Below are 20,886 nucleotides of genomic sequence, written 5' to 3'. Positions count from 1 at the left end.
AATTTGTCCTGAAGCAGGAGTTAGGTAGACTCCTCTTCTTCCCCTTAACCTCCAGGTCTCCTGTTCAGTGGAGTAGCAACTGCTCTGTCAGGCTGCATTTTATCTCCAGCCTCAAACACCTCGCAAGTCTTCCCTGCATGGCGGCTGCTCCTAAACCAATTGGCTGAGCCACAAAGCTCTGAGCTGGAGAGGCCCTCAGAGGCTGCCCCTGCTGGGAGGAGTCAAAAAGCCACCAACACTTTGTTGCCTTGGATTTGATCACTGCCCTGAGCAGTCCTTCGGCTGTCGGCAAGCGCCCCTTCAGGGAACAGTCCCTTAATAGAAAGTCTCTCTGCCTGCCTCCTCTTGTAACTTTAAATTAAAAGGACCTGGAGAGGGGCTGGTGGCCAGGTAGCAGTTCATCCTTAACTCCCTGGGAGAGCAGCATCTGAGAAGAGGTGTTATTGGATTGAGGATTGAATGGCGGCTCTGTTTGTGGGTGGGGAGGAGGGGGTGAGGCGGGAGGGAGAGGAGGAGGAGGAGGAGGAGGATGGGGAAGGATGAAGGCCCAATATGTAGACTCAAGGAGGAGGTAACTGAGCGCAACGTAGTTGTGGGTTCAAAACGAAACTCTTGGATGTGAGCTGTCCGCTTGGCCTGTGCAAGTTTTGAGAAAAGGATTAATTATGAATAATATTCCTTTTCAACATGTACTGTGACTGGCTTGAGCCTCCGCTTGGGTGCTGTCCCTTAGCTTTTTGTTTTTTCCAACCTCAAGGTTGGTGATGTACTACCACTTGAGCCACACCTCCACTTCTGGCTTTTTTGTGTTTTGGTGGCTCATTGAAGAGTCTCAAAAACGTTCTTATCTGGGCTGGATTCGAACCATCATCCCCAGATCTCAGCCTCCTTTATAGCTGGCTGGGATCACAGGCATGCGCTTCCAGTAGCCAGTTTATGAGATTTGTGACATATACACGAATATGTGTATATATGTGTGTGTGTGTGTATCTTCTATGTATTGATATACATGCGTATCTTCTATATATTCATATAAATATATATTTCCTTTTTAGATATGTAAATGGAATATATTATCAATCTACATATATATTATATATGTAATATATATTAGAGCTATAACTACATATTATATATCTAATTTCAATCATCAATATATAGCTATAGATTGATATATAATATAGATATATAGAGAGAATCTATAAAGTATAGCATATAATAAAAATATGGATATAGAAATATATCTAAATATTATATATCTATAGGAGAAATACACATTTATATAAATATATGATATAAATATATAAATACACATTTATATAGATATATAATATATCAATACACATTTATATAAATATATAAATACACATTTATATAAATATATAATATATCAATACACATGTCTATAAACATATAAATATATAAATACACATTTATATAAATATATAATATATCAATACACATTTCTATAAATATATGATATAAATATATAAATACACATTTATATAAATATATAATATATCAATACACATTTATATAAATATATAAATACACATAAATATATAATATATCAATACACATTTCTATAAATATATGATATAAATATATAAATACACATTTATATAAATATATAATATATCAATACACATTTATATAAATATATAAATACACATTTATATAAATATATAAATACAATTTATATAAATTAATATATCAATACACATTTATATAAACATATAAATATATAAACACACATTTATATAAACATATGAATATATATTAGATATTTTTATGCTTCTATATTTCTATTTTTATATATCTAATCTATAGTGTCTCTCTATAAATATATATCTATATAAAAGATGTATATACCTATATAAAAGATAGACACACACTCTTTTTTTGCCCCAGGTTTTGAGGTGGCTCTGTGTTGTGCCGTGCTGTGGGAAATTGGCCCTGGGACAAAGTCAGAATCTGAGGAGGAGGGGAGGCAGGAAGAGGAAGCTAATTTCTGACACATTCCTCAGACAAAGGCTCTCTCTGGGGGATCAGGGCCCCAGAGAAGAAGGACAGCTGGAGCTTGCTGTGAAACTTCTGACACCAAAGTGTTCCCAGATCGTGAGTGAACCCTGCTTACTTCACTGTGTCTGGTGTGGGGAGAAAGGGAGCTGAACTTACCCTGTACTTAAACACACACGCTGCCTGGGTGGTGATTTCATAAGAAATTTTACAATCCATTCTCCACAATGCCACGTTTTCTCCTTGTGTGCTTCTAAAATTCAAATCCTCCTCCTCCTCCTCCTCCTCATTAATTTATTTTGTGCCAGTACTGGGACTTGAACTCAGGGCCTAACTGCTTTTTCCCTCAAGGCTGGTGCTTCACCACTTTGAGCCACAGCCCCACTGCCAGCTTTCTGGTGGTTCCTTGGAGATCAGAGCCTCATGGTCTTTCCTGCCCAGGTAGGCCTTGAACCATGATCCTCGCATCTCAGCCTCCTGAGTAGCTGGGATGACAGGCGTGAGCCACTATTGTGGACTTAACGCTGAGTTGAATGCTGTCTGTAGCCTCCCGTGTGCGTTTGATTGAGATAGTAAGAGCAGATTGGAGCTTGCGTGTAGGTTCTCGGGCTCTTCTGTTCCTTTCGTACATGCCTGCCAGAATCTATCTCATTAGTTTCTTCTTGCGCAAGTGCATATTCTCCCGTAGAATTCTAGCTCAGACATCCTTCCCTCACGGTCTCCAAGAGCACCTTCTGGCCCATCCCTCCTGAGCGGACAGTCATGTTCACCCAGGAAGCGTGGCGGTAATTCCATGCAGACCCACAAACGTCTCGAGTCAGTAAACGAAGGCACAGAAGGCATCGGCTGTTTATTTTTAGAAATTTCCTCAGGCCACTCGGATGCTTTTCCCTTACACATCACTGCTTCATAGATTTCTTTTTTTCCCCCCAAGAACATTTCACTTAGAAAGGCTTTGTTCTCCTGAAACCAGCCTGTGTTATGTCCGCCTCACTGGATGAAGTGACCACTATCCAAAGATGAACCATAGGCTCACTTCACACATTCTCACTAGGGGCTGGATGTAGTAGCTCATGTCTATAATCCCGGTGACTCAGGAGGCAGAGATAAGAGAATCATGCTTCTACGTCACCTTCCGTGAGACTCCTCTTTTTAAAAGAAATGTTTTATTATTGGTTAGTTGTACAAAGAAGTTATCATTTCCTAAATTAGATTATGAGTTTGAGTTCAATGTATCTTTGCTTTTGTCATCTTGTTGGTTTTAGGGCTTGAACTCAGGGCCTGGGCGCTGTCCCTGAGCTCTTTCACTCAAGGCTGGCGCTCTATCACTTGAGCCACAGCTCCACTTCTGGTTTTCTGGGGGTTCATGGGAGATCAGGGTCTCACGGACTTTCCTGCCCGGGCTGGCTTTGAACCGTGATCCTCAGATTTCAGTCTCTTGAGTAGCTGGGATTTTGGGGGTGAGCCACCGGCTCCTACCTTGTACAATTGTTCTCCTCCACTTTCCCCACTGCCATCTCATGCTCTCCTCTACTTTTATACCAACCAACAAACCTAGTGTGGTGGCGCATGCCTGTAGTAGCAGCTTTGTGGGAGGCAGAGGTAGGAGGATCTGGATCCGATGTTGGTCCTGGGCAAAAGTGTGAGACCCTATCTAAACAACAAGCTGAAAAGGAAACAAGGACTAGAGCCTGACTCTTGGGGACAGAGCTTAAAGGAAAGAAAAAGAGAGTGAGAAGAAAAATCATATTACAAGGTAAGAACAAACGATGGCGGATCTCGCGACAGCTTGCTGGGATCCACACTGGGTCACAGCCTTGAACGATGCAGACATAAGAACGCACAGCCGTGGCCTCGCAGCAAGGTCTTGGTGTAGGGCTGGGAGGGTTACGTGAATCCTCTCACTGAACCACTTTATTTGGTGAATATGAGCCCCTTCACTGGCTCTAGCTGACTTGGCCACGAGACAGCTTCCTGCTTGTATGGGAATGGGTAGCAAATGGCGATGGAACATACAACTGAGTTGTGATTTGATTGGTTAGAACCAATGGCTCCATAGAGAGCTAATACATATCTGTCTGTCTGTCTGTCTATCTATCTATCTATCTATCTATCTATCTATCTATCTATCTATCTATCTATCTATCTATCTATCTATCTATCTATCTTTCTGTCTATCTATCTATCTATCTATCTATCTATCTATCTATCTATCTATCTATCTATCTATCTATCTATCTCTCTATCTCTCTATAGTGGACACCTAGATGTGTGTTGTTTATGCTGCATTGGATGGGAGAGACATTCTAATTTTGAGAGACTCGGAATTCATGGAAGCGGACAGAGTAGAGTGTGTCATGAAGGGCAACCCCGTCATTTAGTTGAATGACTTCCAGATCTCATTCTAGGCACATGGGAACTGAAGTCTCTATGATTGCAGTAAGGTAATCCTGAATTTGTAGCACAGATGGCTGGTGGCTGTTGGTTCTTCGGCCCATGAAAGTCTGAGAATCAGTGATAAAAGCTTATTCATATAGTTTTATGGTAAGATTATATCTATATGATATATACATATATATGAATATATATGTGTATACATACATATATTCACACATGTATGTGTATATCTGTATATTTACATATGTATATATGAATATATGTATATACACCCATATATACATATATGTACATATGTGTTATACATATTCATATGTAAACACATACATGTTTTTGCAGGAGGGAACCTGGTTTATTCCTTTCTTCCTTCCTTCCCTACCTTCTTCCTTCCTTCCTTCCTTCCTCTCTCTCTTTTTTTCTTTCTTTTCTTAACAACAATTCATTCAGTATGTATTCTTTATACAAAGCATTCTCTCTCTCTTCCTGATTCTCTCTCTCTCCCTGATTTTCTCTCTCTCTCTCTCTCTTTGTTGTTAATTGGAGATAAGATTCTCACAGACTTCTGGCTGGCTTTGAACCCTGATCCTCAGATCTCAGCCTCATGAGTAGCTGGGATGACAGGTGTGGGCCACCAGCACACAGGCAAATTCCACCTTGTAGTTACTCTTATGGGAGTCTGCCAGAGTACCTAGCAGAGCAGGCCTTAATTCAAATGAGTTAGTATTTGATTAGTTAAGGTTACATATGTGGAGCTGAGGAACCGAACTCAGGACCCAGCCTGGGAATGGCTCTTAATCAGAGAATCAGATTGTGATCGCGCCATGCTTAGGCCAGCAGATTTCCCATCTGACTCGAGCTCTGGAACTATTACAGGTGGCTCAGCAGTACTTGAAGAGGAAATCATTCACTGGGTCTTGAAAATGTCTTGGGGAGGGCAAAAAAGGGGGGGGGAAGTAAGGATAAACCTAACAGGACTTTCAGTAGGAAAAAAAGGCACTAATTCAAACCGGGTAATGTTCACGCCAATGCCTGTCTCATGGCTCAGGCCCCCACCCACCACTCTGGAAATAAAAGGGGATTGTGTGGAGAATTAGTAATACAAGGCGTTTTTAAGAGGCCTGAGAAGCTGTGTAAAGATCTATGCAGCCTGCTTTCTCCCTGCTGTGCTTAATTTCAGAATCTGATGCTATTACCTATCCTGGGAGAGAGAGGGAGAGAAAAAAAATTCACTCTTTGTTAACTCTTAAAAACCAAGCTTACAGCCCGGGGCTGGTGGCTCACGCCTGTCATCCCAGCTACTCTGGAGGTTGAGATCGGAGGATCGCGGTTTGAAGCCAGCCAGGGTAGGAAAGTCCACGAGTCCTGTGATCTCCAGTGAACCACCAGAAAACTACAGGTGGAGCTGTGGATCAAGTGGTAGAGCACCAGCCTTGATGTTGGACTTTACCCATAGTAGTGCAGTTCATACGTAGCACAGCCAAGACTCAAACTGGGAAGGAGGTGCAGTCAAGATCTGAACCCGGAGATGGTCTGGTATTGAAGACAGAGTCCTTCCCCACTGGCAGAGAATACATGTGTCCAAGGCCTGCGAAATCATCCGGGCAAAGGATCCTGGCATTCCCTCCCTCCTTCCCGGCTGGCATCCAGGACCCTGAGTCGAGGCAGAGACTGCTCGGATCTTCCCCGATTTGGTGCTCACAGGCTCTTCTTCCTGACCCGTTCCTGAGGTCAGGGTGACCTTTCTCAGGAAGTCAAAGCTCAATGCCTGTGGAGGGCACGTTGGCCGACCTGAGGCTCTGCAGTCGGCCTGGGGAAGGGCAGAGGTCATGGCCACTGTGTCCAAGCCACAGTGCCACCCTTCCAGAACATGCTACCCTAGTAGGCTCTTCACAGACAGCCCTCCGAACCCTGCTCGCTCTGAGACTGCTCTTTCTCCTGACTTTTCTCTTGATCCAGTAATCAACAAATCTTTGTTCTTTCAAAGGCTCTCTCCCAATCCTTCCATGCTTCCCTGACTGCCCCTCTCCTGCTTTCTCCCCCTCCCCCTTCACGCCTCTCTCTCCTTCCCTCCCTTCTCTTTCTACCCTCTTCCCTCTCTTTCTCTCTGCCCCTGCATGGATGACCACTGATATATAGATATAGATATCATTATACATAACATAATAGACCTGTATTTATATAATATACTTACAGAATACATATATACTTATATTATGTATTATATAATACAAATGTGTTTATCTAGCATATTATATAAATATATTCATATTATGTATTCTATATTTTAATATATAATATGTATAATATTCATTATATATTTGTATATGTTATATATATTTATATACATATCTCTAAATCATACATTGTTGTTTTTTTTTTTTTCTGTTGGTCGTGGGGCTTGAACTCTGGGCCTAGGCATTGTCCCTCAGCTTTTCAACTCAGGGCGAGCGCTCTACTTCTTGAGCTACAGCGCCACTTCCTCATACATTGTCTATACTTAATGAGGGGAAAATCTACTGGAGCCAAATTTTGAAAATGTGATGTATGGGGCTGAGAAGGTGGCTCAGTGCTAGAGCGCTTGCCTTGCATGCATGAGGCCCTGGTTTGGATCTCTCAGCACCACATAAGCAGAAAAAGCCAGAAGTGGAGCTGTGGCTCAAGTGGTAGAGCGCCAGCCTTGAGCTGAGAGACAGCGCCCAGGCCCAGAGATCAGGCCCCACAACTGACAAAAAAAGAAAAGAAAGAAAACTAATGTGATAGGTTTAACTATGCACCTCTAAATGAGAGGGTATAATCGTAGGAGTTCCTAGCATTGCAGAGTAAATTGGACACTAGTGGCTCATATTGAGCACCCTGGCTACTCAGGAGGCTGAGATCCAAAGAGGATAATTCAACGCCAGCCTAGACAGGGAAGTCCCTCAGACACTTACCTCCAATGAACCAGCGAAAAGCTGGGAGTGGAGCCGTGGCTCAAGTGATAGAGCGTCGTTAACCTTGAGCAGGAACACCTGATAAAGACAGTGCCCAAACTCTGAGTTGAAGTCGCAGGACTGGCATTCAAAAACAAATGGGAGGAAATGTAAGATTTTAGGATCTAATTGGGGTGTTTTGAAGTCTTTGAAACATGGTGGTGGTGGTGGGGAGGGGAGTGTATACAAGCCTGCCACGTGTGTGTGTGTGTGTGTGTTGTATGTGCCTCTGTTTATGTGTGTGTGCTAGCCAGGGTCAGTGTGACTTTGCCTTTGCTTTGACTTAACATCCCTCATAATGAACTAAAAGGTTGGGGCCACACTGACACTGTTATTCCTCTCTAGATCTGGCTCTAATTTATGACCTCATATCCTGCCTGGTATTCCAGAATGTTCCCTCGTTGTTTATTTCCCCTCGGCTTCATCCATTTCTAACTCAGCTAAGTACCGTCGTTAAAAGATAATTTTAATTGTGTCATCTCCGTGATACAGAGCCTAAAAACGACATAACTTCGCATAACGGTTATAAAGTCTTTCTTTGTCCTTTCTTTTGTGTTTAAAGTTTATATGTTTATAAGCACTTTTTCCACCCCCTGTTAAAACTCAGCCTGGTTTATAAGAATTATCTCCGTGCTATCTTCAGCCTGAACTTTTAGATAGCTTGGTTTTCTTATTCACATCTTTTATTTTGTGAATAAAGAATCATTTATGTCCTAGTTTTTTAAAAAATATTTTGGCAGTGACCAATTCCCCAGATATTGGTTGTTTGAGACTTTCTGAATGCTAAAGGATAACTATATTTCAGGTGGAATTATTAATATTTTTCCATGATGGTAAAAATTAAAAAGCAGCTAGACTTGGAACCAGAATATACAAGTCTTAATAAGGATGGGATAATCATGTCCCTAAGGTCCCTAAGGAAACCTAATCACATAATCTCAAATATAGTTCATAAGTTAAAAGGCAGAAATCTTGCTATGCCACAGAGGGGTATTTAGAAATAATAAAAATGAACATTCTTTTACTATTCTGCACATGTTCTTTCTATGATCAAGCAAAGACCATGTACTGTCTCTTAAACATGATTATGACTTGAAGTCACTAGATCTGTATTTGTTCCTGATTTTTTTTTTTTTACAACTAGTTGCATATGGGTCATTTCTTGTTGGGTAGTGCTTGAGTTCGAACTCATGGCCTTGTGCTTGCTATGCAGGACACATTTCTCTTTATAGTTATGAAAAAGTAGCCAGGCTGGCTGCTGGTGGCTCACATCTATAATCCTAGCTCCTCAGGAGGCTGAGCTCTGAGGATCATGGTTACAAGTTAGCCTGGGCAGAAATGTCTGTGGGACTCTTGTCTCCAGTAAACGACTCAGAAAAAGCCAGAAGTGGCCCTGTGGCTCAAGTGGTAGAGTGCTAGCCTTGAGCACATGGAAACACAGGACGGCACTCAGGCCCTGAGTTCGAGCCCCAGGACTGTCAAAAAAGAAAAGCAAAAACTAGTCATGTGACTGTGTTTGAGTCATCTCAATTATGATTCATTTAAACATCTTTTATTGAGGGTCTAATTTCCTTTCTGGGGTTTGAACTCAGGGCCTGGGTGCGGTCCTTGAACTCTTTTTAACTCAAGGCTGGTGCGCTACCACTTGAGCCACACCCCTACATACAGCTTTTTGCTGGCTCATTGGAGATGAGTCTCAGGAATTTTCCTGCCTGGACTGGATTCAAACCTTGATCCGCAGATCTCATCCTCCTGGGTAGAGAGAATGAGAGCCACTAGCACCTCTCCACGAAGCCTGTTCTTTGCAGTCTAGTACTCCTTTTAGGGCTGTGAAATGAGCAATAACGTTATGAGGATATCAAAGAGGATTTAGGTCTTTTGCTTGTGGAGTCCCTGGGCTAGAGAGAGAAATGAGATTCGTCAGCTGATTTTTCCAGCAGATGGAGAGACCTTCTCCTCTCCAGTGTAATGATGATTGATACCTTCACATTTAAGTTTACAAAAGGGACGATAAAGCATAGGCTCATGAAGAAATGCACTTTATATTATTTTGAATGTGCTTTGTCCATGTATTAGCGGACCACAGCTGGCCAATGGGTCAGTTCTATGATGTCCAGGCAATCTGCCTGCTGCTGATGACCTGGCAAAGTCCACAGCTCTATATTATTGGTCATCTTGACTTTTATTTTCTTTTGGCAACAGTACGGGGGCTCGAACTCAGGGCCTCATGTGCTCAAGGTTGGCACTCTACCATCTGAGCCACACCTCCACGTCCAGCTTCCTTGGTGGTGAGTGGGCTTTGAACCAGGATCTTCAGCTCTCAGCCTCCTGAATAGGTAGGATCACAGGTGTGAGCCACCAGAGCCCAGCCAGAATGGTGATTTCAGAAGACTAATCGGAATCCTTTGTTTCATTTCCATGATCAACATTCCCCCAACTCTACAGGATCCTACACAGCCAGCCATGAGAAGATTCCTTACTTCAAAATTTATTCCTTGTGCTGTTTTATCCCCCCCTGTGATAAAATTGAATAGGTTTTTGAGGAAAAGAAGAAACTAAATTGGTCAGTGTTCAGATCTGTGTATCACCCAAGGAGACTTGGAGCCTGTATTACCTGCATGCTCGGCTCCTGCTTAGTTTTCTTCTAATATATTTGGAGTTATCATTCACCCTTTCCACACATTATGTTCTCAAAACAAGTAGAAAAAGTCAAGTCATTCTGGGAGGCCATTGGCTTTCTTTGAAAAGACAAGAGTTTATCTCTGGGAGACTGAAGAAAAATGATCCAGGGAACATTCTTCTCAACTTGTAAATTGTGTGGAACAAAGAAAATGCTTTATTGCGACTCCATCAATAATTCAAAGGCAACTTAAAGAAAACTAGGGCAGCCTACGGAATTCAGCAACCTCGTTCTATCATGGAGTCCACGAAACAGTAGAGTCTCTTGGTCAGGGCCAGATTGAGAAAGCCACTTTTGCAAGTGCGAAGACTCCAGTAAGAAGTAAGACCTCAGAATTATGAGATGCCACCATCAACTTTATTATTATTATTTCTGTTGTAAAATACAAACAGTGGAATTCACCTTTAACTTGTGTGGGATATTAAAGATCCAGGTTTTGGGGAGGTGCTTTCCTGGAGATTTTAGTTTTTTTTTCAAGGCGTGCCATAATAGGCCAAGCTATTTTGGAACTATGCATACATTAGAATTCCGGTAGAGCAAGATACAGTAACGTGTGAACTGTCTCCAGTCACACCTTGTTTAAATTTGCAGCTTTTGTGCATAATTCCAGAGCGAGCTCTCCTCGGGTTTAGAATGTATAGGGGAGAGAAAAAAAAGTTTATAGAATCTTACAGATTGTGCTTGGAGGTAAATATCTGATTATGAAGATTTTTTTTCACTCGTATATTGCTTTACAAAATTTTTTTTTGAAACATCCAACGTGTTTGATCAAGTTGATGTTATGTGGAATATGCGGTAAATCCTCCTGCAGCTAACTTCCACTGAGTGAATTTCAGAATGTTTATATATATATATTTACATATATATATGAGGTATAGAATGGTATATGAACACATATACACATGTATATATGACACGCATGTATGTATCCAGTGCATATGCACATGTATGTAGGTATACGCATGGTACATATGTGTGTATATGAAACCTAGATCAAAATATGTTTGATCTGTGTAATGTTTGCAACGTAAGACAAAGTATAGAGATGAACTTTCCTGTGTGTGTATGTATGTGTGTGCGTGTGTGTGCACAAGTACTGGAACTTGAACTCAGGACCTGATTGCTCTCTCTTAGCTTTTTCTTTCAAACGTGGGATGTTATCACTAGAGTCATGGCTCTGCTTTTAGCCTTTTGGTGGTTCCTTGGAGATAAGAGTCTCCCAGACTCTTCTGTCCAGGCTGGCTTTGAACCACCACCCTCAGATCTCAGCCTTCTGAGTAGTCAGGATAACAGGCGTGAGCCACCAGCATCTGGCTTAGAAATGAATGTTGAAAATACCATACTCCGGTTACTATACTCACATTAATGTCGTGTGCACAAAATTATCACCTGAAGAGGCACCGCTTGATTGCGAGAATGTTTCCGACGTTCAGACCATTTTGGGAGACATCTTTGCCCGACTCAAACAAAACAAAACACAAATCTCTCTCATTACTTTCTAATCGCATTTTATCCTAAAATTCATCATCTTCTCTCTCTGTCTTTTTATAGCCACCAGAATTGGCTATAAATGTCTCTCTGAAATGATGAAAATGACTAAAATTTACTTTCAAATGATAGAATTTGTCACTGTAGAGGGTGCTTAGAAGTCTGCCTGCACACGTGTGTGTGTATGTGTGTGTGTGTGTGTGTGTGTGTGTGTGTGTGCAAACTTAGAAAGCATTTTTACAGGAGATAAAAGTCACATGAGTCATCTTTGAGTGGGATTTTGTGGTGACCACTGAGAAAGGATCATACCTCTGCACTTAGATGACAAGGTGTGTTTGTTTAAAAACCAGTAGAATTCCTCTTTTAATGACCCCATAGATGAGTTTTTCCAACCTACGTAATACAAAGAAAAATGCAAATAGCGCTTTTTTGGAATGCAAAGCCAAAATACTTTCCATAATTAGCAGCATATTTTCTTATTAAGATAATTAAAGGATTAAGCAAGTAGAAAGCTAATCTTCTTGCTGTCAGATCTTTCAGATATTTCTTACCTGGGAACGTTTCTGTATAATTTTATTTTATTTAAACACTGCCATTTACCATCTGATCTATCAGATTGAACTTCCCATTTAGCATCTTACATAATTCACACTCATTTTCACATTATTACTTTAGGTCCTGGGTGGCAGCTTGTGAAATTGTTATTAAAGTGACCTCTTTGTATAAATAATTGACCCAGTTTTCAAAACTATTAATGATTGTTTTCTTAAATACCGGTATAGAACCAAAGATGTGCTCAAAATATAAAACAATTCAACGGGTCCCTATATTGTCTTTTTATGTTTTTGTGCTATCCCTGATTTTTTTTTTTTTTTTGCTCAAGGTTGGTGCTCTACCCTTTGGATCACACCTCCAAGTCTGGCTTTTTGGTAGTTGCTTGGAAATAAGAACCTCACAAACATCTCAGCCTGCTGAGGAAATAGAATTACAGGACTGAGCCATTGTCACCTGGCTACCCTTTTAGTATGACAAAACAAAACAATTTAAAAGAGTAGGGATCTGTTAAATATATACAGAGACTGCTTTTTTAAAAATTCTTTAACAATGTAAGTTTCTATTCATGAAACTCAGGTGCTGTTTTGTTTTTGCCAAGTTTATTTTCCTAAAAGAGATGAAAAGTTTTAAGGGAATCCTTCAGACGGAATCTGAGTTTTCTGGTACATTTGTGTGATATATTCATCACTGTAACTTTTTGTTTTGGTGCTGGGCTGGGACTTGAACTCAGAACCTCTTGATCTCCATTAGCTTTTTCTGTTCCAGGCTATCGCTCTACCATTTGAACCACACCTCCACTTCTGGCTTTATGCTGGTTCCTTGGAGATAGGAGTCTCACAAACTTCCCTGTCTGGGCTGGCTTTGAACCACGATCCTCAGATCTCAGCCTTTCGAGTAGCTGGGATGACAGGCGGGAGCCAATCGTGTGTCCATGTTCCTCTTACGACGGGATCGCTGTTTAGAGGAATTTCTAAACTCCGTAATAGATTAGAAAACAAACCTCAGCTGAGGTGTTTAAACTTCTAACAGGCTGTATTATTTATGTGGGGGATGCTGAGGGCCTTCTATTTCTGTACATGTTAGACTCATAAGTAATGTTGATGTAATCTTGACAAATATTTCCCCAGGACTGAATTTTAAGTGGAAAAGTTTGCTTCCTAAAAGCCATTAAGTGAAAAAAAAAAAAAAACCAACAAAGGAAAATATAATCAGCCCATCCTTTCCTGTCTGTCTGTCTCTCTGTCTTTCTGTCTCGCTCACTCTCTAGCTGGGAATGTGGGAATTTATTTCCTGAAACCCTGGCACAGAGCATTCTGGAAAGTTGAGCTGTGGGATTGCTGAGGAATCTCCAGGCAGATAGATTCTGAAGTGTCTGGGAAATTTTTTTTTTTTTTTAAAGGCCTTTGTTGAGTCACCAGGAAAACACTGAAACCCAACTAATTTTAAGCAGGTCAAAGTTCAGTCCTTCCCTCTGGAATTCAAACTTTTATTTTATTTTTTTTTAAAGTCTCCTGGTTTCACTGTTCAGGGTCAAAGTGGATGGGCTGTGAACCAAAGTTGGAATGTTTTTTTTTTCCCTACCCAGGGATCAGCTTGGGGAAACCAACAGAAAAACAATAAATAACTAACCCCAGGCTGGCATTTTAGTAGCCTTGTAGTTGGGACAGTGTGTGGGGTTGGGGGGAAGGAAGAGCTCTTTTTATTCAAGTATGAGTGAGCTCAGAGCCAGTACTTCCCTGTAATTTGGGACAGTCATTGGGAGGAGGAGATTGCCTCCTGCCCATGGAGCCACGGGAAGTGGAGCAGGTGATATTCCTGTTTTGTCTTCTTTGGAGAACTTCAGAACAAAAAGGAGGCTACATCCAGCCAACACCAAATACTAGAATGGCCGGCAAGGGGAAGTAGTAGCTAGGTTTTAAGGATGGGAAAAGCATCCCAGGGGAAGGCAGTGAGGCAGGAATGGATGGAATAAGAGAAGGGGGTGCTGCCTGCAGGAACATTCTAGAACATTCCTTGTGAAGACTTGAGCCGCTTGTGATCCAGATGCTGTGCTATGATTTAAAGGGGATCATTGGGGAATTTGCAAACACAAGGGGTTTAATTTCCGTAGGTGCTATCTATGTGTTTTGTTTTGTTTGTGTCGGTCAGAGCTGGGACTTGAACTCAGGGCCTGGGCGCTGCCTCTGAGCTCTTTTACTCAAGGCTGGTGCTCTACCACTTTGAGCCACAGCTCCACTTCTGGCCTTTTGGGTGGTTCGTTGGAGATAAGAGTCTCACAGACTTTCCTGCCCAGGCTGGCTTTGAACCGTGATTCTCCGATCTCAGCCTCCTGAGTAGCTGGGATGACAGGCGTGAGCCACCGGTGCCTGGCTGGATTTGGATGATGAATGTAGTTTAACGTAGAAAGAAGAAAAATCAAGCATTTTCACAAACTCCACCAGGATGATCGCTGCCAGCGTCATTTCTGGAGGAGATTCTTGAGAACTTTATCACGTCTTACTTACAGGCCAGGAACATGATCGTTTGGAGCAGGGCTTTGGGAAATGGTCCCTTCGTTTGCACAGCAACCTAAAGATCGCTAAAAAAAAAAATTAGAACATTTTGTTTACCATCGGAACTGTAAGAAAACCACAGAAACATTCCTACGTTGAGCACGGAATCTGCATAGTTGATATGTGCCATTGTCAATGTATGATTTCTACAAAACCAGTCATTTTTTTCCTTCTCAGCAAACCTCTTCCTTCATGTTTGTTTCTTTATTCATCTAGTCAACTGTTTGTGTCAATACTGGGGCTTGAACTCAGGGCCTCAAGCTCTTGCGGGAGCTATTTATTTATTGTTCGTTCAAGGCTGGTATTCTACCACTTGTGCCCCACCTCCACCTGGTCTCATTGGAGATAAGAGTCTCACAGACTTTCCCAAAATCTGGGTGGGCCTCCAACCACGATCCTCCTCCGATCTCAGCCTCCGGAGGTAGATTAGGATTCCAGGCATCAGCCCCCCAGTGCCTGGTTGAAACTCTTTGAAGAAAATACGAATTGTTCTGCATGTTGGCCACCTTTAGACCCTTTTCAGAGTCTCTTTGGGGAGAGTTCTTTCAAGGTCTGGTACTATCTCTTGATATTCTAGATTCTCTCACTATTCAACTTGGGCTAAGCAGACCTCTGTCTGCAGGGAGTGCTGACCTCTTTTGTTTAGTTTTTTTTTGTTTAACTGGCCTTTCTAGGAGGTTCTTCTGCTTAAACCAGCTATCAGAATCCTCTAGGTCTACCAGACAGTTTACCTCCCAGCGAGCTCCCCCGAAAAACGTCTTTTTAAGGTGCGGCTTCTGTGATTTCAGGACAAATAAGTCACCGCGGTGGGGACTGACAGATCTCACCTCTATCTACCAAGGGTTCACCGTAACCTATAATCATAATTTGGTGACACAAAACGCTGCTTCTTCTCCTTTTTTTCTTTTATGCATTACCTATTTCCCAGAGGCTTAATTTAGGTTTGTATCAAAATGGATATTGCGAATAGCACCACTTCCTGCTGAGAAGCAAAATGCTTCCGAGAGACTTTCTGATGTTCTTGGGGTGTGGGGGGGTGTTGGAGGGTGGGGCTGAGGGGACCCTGGGAGTATGGGGGGTCTGGCAATTGTTAGCAGGGCTGTAGCTTGGCTGGGGCCAGCGGTGGGTGGTAGAGACCAGGTTTTTCCTGTTAGATCAGGAAGATTATTTTTTTTAAGAGCAAGGGAAAAAGAAGGCAGAAATGGTATGCATAGATGCATTATTGTCTGGATGATTTTCATCCATGATGGTGGTTTATTGTTATTATTATTATTACTATTTATTTATTCCTACCGTGGCTTTGCTTCTCCAGGTAGAGGTTTTATAGATGTCTTAAGACAGAACCTAGAAGGTTTCAAACTTCACAACAAGGGAAAGGAAGAAGTCTTTGCAAAGTCTTCATTCTTGGCCCGGGTGCTGTAGTTCACACCTGTAATCCCAGCTAACTCAGGAGGCTGCCATGTTAAGGATCGTGTTTCAAAGCAAGCCCCCAGGTAGGGAAGGAAAGACCATGAAGATTCTTATGTCTAATGAGCCAGCGAAACCAATGGAAGTAGAGCTGTGGCTCACCAGGCTTGAGAGGAAAAAAGCTAAGAAACAGAGAACTCAGGTCCCGGGACCCAGAACACACACATTTAGAAATAAAAGTCTTAATCCTTCACCATAGAGCTGCTGGCTGTGTGAATCAGTACAATTCAGGGCATTTGGAAAGACAAGAACACAGAATCTCCCAAATCTCTCATCTTCTAGAACCTTTTACATCATCATCATCATTATTAATATTGTTGTTGTTGTTGTAGGATCCTTACTTTTGCTCACTTGCTCGACTGGTGCCCTACCGCTTGAGCCACACTTCTTGTTCTGAATTTTTTTTTGGCTAATTATTGTAAAGATGGAGTTCCATCGATCTTTCTGCCCAGGCTTGCGGTGAATCACGATCCTCCGGATCTCTGCCTCCCGCGTGGCCAGGACGACGGGTGTGTGTCACCAGCGGTGGACCCTCTTTGTCCATGCTACCTACATGCCTTTGAGACCTGTTCACCCCCATTTCCCTCACACCCAACAGCGCCAGCCGGCCTGCCTCCTTGTGTTTCCCCACACGTTAGAAAAGGCAATCAGACCAATTTCAAGAATAGACCGTGCTTTGGAAGGGCTGCTTGCCGTGGAGGTTTCCGGATGGCATTTCCACATGGGCCAGCAGACACAGGTGTGACAGGATTGGTGACATTATTTTTTCCCCAGGGATTCCTCCCCCCCACCCCCCCAAAACCTGTCCTCAATTCACCCCATGAAGACAACAACACTGCCACTAGAAGTGCATCCAGGCAACGATCGCTTTTGACCTCTTCCGCCTTCACGCTCTGGGCAGCGTCAGGGTTAGGCCTTGGCCTGGGCTCTGTCTGGCGTTGAGGGGACATTTCACCCAGCTCTGGGCAAATCCACAAGAAACTCCAGCTCTGTCTGCTTCAGGTTTTCTTGGGCTGGAGCTCGGTGGGGCTCCCCACCCCCCCATCCACAGGGCTCACAGGTGCAACCAGTTCTGCTCTGCTCTGCCAGGTGCAGGGGAGGCCTAGGGAGGTGGGTGGGGGGCCCAGGCTCCGTGGTGACTCTTGGAAGACCAGCCAGGCCCTGAGTGTGGCCTCAGAGAACAGAGTGCAGGGGCATCTGTGTAGGTGTCCTGTGGTCCAGCTACGTGAGGATAAAGATATGACTTCCTTCCCTCCCCTCGCCTTCCTTCCTCTCTTCCTTCCCTCTTTCCTTCCTGTACCACTCCCTCCCTCGCCCCTCCCATCCTCCCTCCCTCCTCCCCTCTCCCCCCCTCTCCCCTCTCTGCCACGCCCTCCTCCTCTCTCCATCTGAGACTCAACATCTCCGGTTTGAGATCCTCCTCCCCAGCGCTGGGATTATAGGCAAGTACAACCATGCCCCGCTTCGTGCTTCATTTCTCTTTGGCAGGACCTCATTTTCAGGAGTTTCCATTTCACAGCAAGCAGAAAAAAAGAAGCAGAGTCCAGGTTTCTTTTTGTTCCTGTGTTGTGAGCCACAGGCTCTTGGTTCTTTACAAAGCTGTGTAAAACCCAGAATGTTGGAGGGTGTCTGTTTTAAATAGTGCACGCATGCATGTGCTGTCTGCTTCCTGACTTTCAGATTGCTTAGCTCTTCTTAGTGACTAGCAGGAGAGAGAGAGAGAAAAGAGAGAGAGAGAGAGAGAGACTCAGTGTTTGTCACATTAGCAATGGTTAATTTTCTAGTTGTAAGTGGGTTACCACTAACGTTAGATTTTTAACTTACTTTCCAAAGCTTTCTTGCAATTATTATTATTATTATTGTCAGTCGTGGGGCTTGAACTCTGGGCCTGGGCGCTGTCCCTCAGCTCTTCAGCTCAAGGCTGGTGCTCTACCACTTGAACCACAGCGCCACTTCTGGTTTTCTGGCGGTTCACTGGCGATCAGAGTCTCACAGATCTCAGCTCCCTAAATAGCTGGGGTCATAGGCGTGAGCCACTGGCTCCTGGATTTTGGTATTGTATTAAAAATAAAAACCAAACTCACAACCCTTGGTGGATAGAAAAGCGAGCTTTGGGACGTGAGTTTCCTCTGGCCCCATCCGACGGCCACAGGCTCATTAGTGTTTAAGCAAGTGTTCTACATTATTCATAATATACATTCGCAGCAGGCTCGCTCATGGACGTCCCCTGGGTCTGTTTAGTCAAAACCATTTGCATGCTATATTGTGGAACCATAATGCAGAATGCATTTAGCCACATTTTCTGTATTATCCTTAATATATATTGTTATTGTACTCTGCGACTGGGCATGCGTTTAAACAATAGCACACACTGGTGCATTAAGGTTCCATAAAAAAACAAATGCGTAATAAACGTCGTGATGGAAGTAATTATTGTATATATGCAATAACATTTTTTAAAGGAAAGCTTTCATATTATTTCCACGTTGCTTTTTTTTTATTTTGCTGTTTGATGATCGAGTTATTTGTTTTATGCTGTTTTATGCCTTGCTGTACTGATGTCCTGAAAATTTTTTAATTTTGAAAACGACGTCTTACCTTCTTCCCCCCTCTCCTCTCTTACCTCATTAGTTTTCCTAAATGAGTATTTTAAAAAATATGTAATATTTAAAAGAGATAGGGTGATTAGGAAGGCATGTTTTCCAGCTACCAATTAAAGATCTTCAGGGTGTTTGTTATGAAGAGCCGGGGTTTCGTGTATCCACCAAGAGCAGCAATGTGTATGCAAAAAAGCTAACGTCGAATTGTTCACAGCAAATTATCTTCTGAATCCAAACCGTGCAGATTCTGGGTTTCAATGTCAAAGGGGAACCTTAGTTATTTAGAAAGCAGGTATTTTGTCTTTTCTATTTGTGACATCTCTCCCAGGACCTGATCACAGTCTAAGTGTAATAAAATATCAGAATTGATCCTTCCTCCCTCCCTCCCTCCCTCCCTCCCTCCCTCCCTTCCTTTCTTCCTTCCTTCCTTCTTTCCTTCCCTCCTTCCTCCCTCCCTCCCTCCTTTTCTCCCTCCCTCTCTCTCTTTCTCTCCTTCCCTCTCTTTCTCTTTCTTTCTTTCTTCTTTCTCTTTCTCTCTTTCTCTTTCTCTCTCTTTCTCTCTCTTTCTCTCTCTTTCTTTCTTTCTTTCTTTCCTTTCCTCCTTTCTTTCTTTGTTTCCTCCTTTCTTTCTTTCTTCTTTCTCTTTCTTTCTTTCTTTCCTTTCCTCCTTTCTTTCTTTGTTTCCTCCTTTCTTTCTTTCTTTCTTTCTCTCTCTCCCTCCCTCCCTTTCTTCCTTCCTTCCTTCCTTCCTTCCTTCCTTCCTTCCTTCCTTCCTTCCTTCCTTCCTCCCTTCCTCCCTCCTTCCCTTCCTTCCTTTCTCCCTTTCTCTCTCCCTCCTTTTCTCCCTCCCTCCCTCTCTTTCTCTCTCTCTTTCCTTCTTTCTTTCTCTCTCCTTCCTTCCTTCCTTCCTTCTTTATTTTCTTTTCTTTTCTTTCTGCACTCAGGATCCACATGCTGTCCCTGAGCTTTTGTGCTGAAGAGTTCTCTTGCTGGCGTTTACTTTCTGGCTCTTGAAGATGAGTCTGCTCACGTAGACACTGGTACTCCTGCTTGTAAATGTATCATTTCTGGGCATAAGCAATGAGAAGCCATGTTACATAGTTTTCTGACTACCTCTGCAGTAATGGCTTTAAAAAAATAATCTAGAGCTGGTGGCTCATGCCAGTCATCCTAGCTACTCAGGATGCTGAGATCTGAGGATCATGGTTCAAAGCCAGCCCAAGGCAGGAAAGTCCATGAGACTCTTATCTCCAACTGAACAGCAAAAACACTAGAAGTAGAGCTGTGGCTCAAGTGGTAGAGTGCCAGCCTTGAGAGAAAAAGCTAAAGGACAATGCTTAAGCTGGAAGTTCAAGTTCCAGGGCTGGAACACACACACACACACACACACACACACACACACACACACACCACACACACACGCACACACACACACACACCACCACCACCAACACCAGCACCAACACCACCAAAACAAGTCCATAATGTTCCAGATTTATTTGGTAAGAACGTTAGTTTGTATGATTATTATGCCCACATTCCTCATTTGATTACTGTCAAGTCGTTCAGAATGCTCTGTTCCAAGAACTAACATCAATGCTGGCTAGACACTGTTTCATTACCGATGGCGCTCTACCACGTGAGCCACGCCTCCATTTCCAACTTTTCGCTGGGAAATTGGAAAACTAGAATCTCATGGGCTTTCCAGACCGGGCTGGCCTTGAACCACCACCCTCAGAGCTCAGCCTCCTGAGTAGCCGTTTGTGCCCAGTAGAAATAAGATTTCTCGTGGGACGGCTGGGTGTGACCTTCATTCTAGAAGCTTCCCAAGGTTTTGTTGCTTGTTTTTAAGTTTTTTTTTCCCTCTCTTCTTGAGTCATCTAAATATAAATTTGAGTTCTGGCTTGTGGAGTGACGTGTCTATCTCTTTCCATCTGAAGGCATATGGCATAGAAGTGAAGTGTTTATGTCTTAGTCCTTTGATGATAGGCTACAAAGGATTCCAGGAGCCCTGTTTAATATATATATATATATATATATATATATATATATATATATATTCGTAAGAAAATATGCGCTGTGGACAAATTGATTTGGAAAGTACAGAAGATGATCTGGGGGGGTCCGACCCACGGTGGGAAGGGAATGTACTGTCTGAG

Source organism: Dipodomys ordii, unplaced genomic scaffold (genome assembly GCF_000151885.1).
Source record: "Dipodomys ordii isolate 6190 unplaced genomic scaffold, Dord_2.0 Scaffold81, whole genome shotgun sequence".
Classification (NCBI taxonomy): Eukaryota; Metazoa; Chordata; class Mammalia; order Rodentia; family Heteromyidae; genus Dipodomys; species Dipodomys ordii.
Note: the sequence above shows the minus strand (reverse complement) of the source record.